Source organism: Lampris incognitus, chromosome 3, assembly GCF_029633865.1.
Source record: "Lampris incognitus isolate fLamInc1 chromosome 3, fLamInc1.hap2, whole genome shotgun sequence".
In the NCBI taxonomy this organism is placed as follows: Eukaryota; Metazoa; Chordata; class Actinopteri; order Lampriformes; family Lampridae; genus Lampris; species Lampris incognitus.
Genome location: NC_079213.1, coordinates 17,644,044 through 17,647,391, shown reverse-complemented (window position 1 = coordinate 17,647,391; position 3,348 = coordinate 17,644,044).

Genomic DNA, 3,348 nt, shown 5'->3' with positions numbered 1-3,348 from the left:
TAAATCTATATTAGGCTCTGTTTAGCAGCTAACAGGATGACTCTCAAATCAATCACTCATCTATTCATGTTCTTCTGAGTGACCTTACAGGAACGGAGGTTCGTGTTTAACTCGATGATTGGCCCATTCCATTTATAGAAACGCAGTGACTTTTGCACAATCCAACCATTGACGTCATGGTTGCAATGTGGTCTCTCCAGCGACTAGAGCACCGTGGTTCTCCTGATTTCTGCAAATGAGAGATGTTCTCAGATCAACATTTAAAACTTTGTCCCTGGGCTGTCATATCATTTATCCAATTAGAGTCATGTTAGAAATATGTTTAAGATCAGGGTTAGGGTCTCCCCGATGTTGAAATACAAAAATGTTGATCTTGAGAACATCACTCACTTGCAGAAATCGGATGTGAAGAGCAAATTACTTTATATAGAGACAAGTAGAGACAGAAAGGGGAGGCAATTAAAGACATTTTGTCATTTTTTCTTTTTTTTTGGATCCCCCCCCTTTTCTCTCCTTTTTTTTTGATTCCCCCCCCTTTTTTTCTCTCCAATTGTATCCGGCCAATTACCTCACTCTTCCAAGCTGTCCCGGTTGTTGCTCCATCCCCTCTGCTGATCCGGGGAGGGCTGCAGACTACCACATGCCTCCTCTGATACATGTGGAGTCGCCAGCTGCTTCTTTTCACCTGACAGTGAGGAGTTTCGCCAAGGGGACGTAGCGCGTGGGAGGATCACGCAATTCCCCCCAGTTCCCCCTCCCCCCTGAACAGGTGCCCCCGACCGACCGGAGGAGGCGCTAGTGCAGCAACCAGGACACATACCCACATTCAGCTTCCCACCTACAGACACAGCCAATTGTGCCTGTGGGGACGCCCGACCAAGCCGGAGGTAACACGGGGATTTGAACTGACAATCCCCCTGTTGGTAGGCAACGGAATAGACCACCACACCACCCGGACACCCCAAATATTTTGTCATTTTATCACCTCATTTAGAAAACTGAACCACCAGGATGCCACATCTAGACATTTTTCAAGGAACTGTTGGTATAATCTTCGTTGTTTACAAGACGATCAACGTTTCACAATTTTCTCGAATAAAGTCACATTTTGTCGGTGCAACTAGAATGACCTGCATACATTATTCCAACGTATTATCACTTGTTTTGAGACAATTCTCAAAGAAGATGAAGCTGCTTGAAACGTGAAATTATGACTCGGTGGAGTTTTCCACTTGTGGGGAAAAAAAATAATTACTGAAGTCGCCTCGCTGCGATGGATTATGTTTTGCAGTGTAAACTGTTCTTGGGAAAGTGAGAGAGAGGAGCTCATAGTTTATGGCGGTGATTTGTTTGGCTTCTGGAACCAAATTTTCCTTTAATTACAACCCTCATACCAAATTACCAGAGAAGCCATTCCCCAGCAGGATTGTTCATGCAAAACGTTTGTTGATAGCCTGCATGCCGTAAAAAGCTCTAAGTGACAATGTGGCAGAATCCCATCCCATGAAGCCCTGTTTTTTATTGTCAACTCTGTCAAGAAAAGGACAATTGTCATGCATTGGAAGCAGGGGAGCATGACGGGCAGAGATAGACATCGAAACACACCATATTTACACTGTCTCTACTGTAGTAGACACTGAGAGAGCTGCCATCGTTTATCTCACTCAGGCTGCAACAAGCCAGGCCTTATCCTCTGATCAATGTGTTTTCCATTCCTCTTTGTCACTCTCTCTCTTTCTCTGTGTCTTTCACATTAGCTTCCTCTCTCTCTGTCTGCACTTTTTGTATCACACTCTTCCTGGACCATTGTCCTCTCTATCTCACATGATCGCTCTCTCTCGCCTATGCTCTCCCCCTCCATTCTCTCTTCACCTCCCCTCATTTTCTCTCTTTATTCATTTTTATCACAGACAATAATATTTTTGTCCAATTTCAAAGCCCCAACATGTGACATTCTTCACCAGTGCCTGGTTTCATATGAATTGTACTGCTATTGTCATGTGAAAAATCTCAAATCAAAATTTTAACCTTATTTTTTCTCCTTACTAACTGTAAATTGAAATAAGAAAGGGCTCTGAGCCTTTTCTTGTACAATGGTGATGGACAGACTGACAGGCGAGATCAGGCAGGAGTCTCCATGGACTATGATGTTTGCAGATGACATTGTGATCTGTAGCGAGAGTAGGGTGCAGTTCGAGGAGAGGCTGGAGAGGTGGAGGTATCCACTGGAGAGAAGAGGAATGAAAGTCAGTAGGAGCAAGACGGAATACCTATGCGTGAATGAGAGGGAGGACAGTGGAATGGTGAGGATGCAAGGAGGTGATGAAGGCATGAGTTTAAATACTTGGGGTCAACTGTCCAAAAGTAATGGGGAGTGTAGAAGAAAGGTTGAAGAAGAGAGTGCAGGCAGGGTGGAGTGGGTGGAGAAGAGTGCTAGGGGTGATTCGTGACGGAAGGGTACCAGCAAGAGTTAAAGGGAAGGTTTAGAAGATGGTTGTTAGACCAGCTATGTTGTATGCTTTGGAGACAGGGGCACTAACGAAAAGAAAGAAGGCAGAGCTGGAGTTGGCAGAGTTGAAGATGCTAAGGTTTTTATTGGGAGTGATGAAGAAGGCCAGGATTAGGAACGAGTATATTGGAGGGACAGCTCAGGTTGGACAGTTTGGAGACAAAGCAAGAGAGGCAAGATTGAGATGGTTTGGACATGTGTGGAGGACAGATGCTGGGTATATTGGGAGAAGGATGCTGAACATGAAGCTGCCAGGGGACAGGAAAAGAGGAGGTTTATGGATGTGGTGAGAGAAGACATGCAGGTGGCTGGTGTGACAGAGGAAGATGCAGAGGACAGGAGGAAATGGAAACGGACGAGCCACTGTGGCGACCCCTAACAGGAGAAGCCGAAAGTAATAGTAGTAGACTTACTGTAAATTGAATGCTCATTAAACTGAGAGTGACAAGTGTCACGCAAAACCTAAGGCATAACTTCAAACTTCCTCATGCATCAGGGTTCCATGTAGGGTTGCTTGTATAATACCTCTGAAAAGTAAAGTTTTGAAGATGACGTCTCATCCAACAGCAGCAATAGGTTTGTTGCACAGCATATCTACAAAGTTCAAGCGGACACTTAAACGGCTAAGCCAACCTCCATTTATTCCATATCACTTCCTCTGAAATGAATCAAAAAATGACCATGTAACTACAAGGTATGATGATATAATTATATCTTGTAAACGTAGAAATGCCAGCTATTAAAAATGTGTCCATTATAGGGGAGAAAGGCAACACCGCATGCTGTTGCTGATTCAGAGTAGTCTCTCTCTCTCTCTCTCTCTCTCTCTCTCTCTCTCT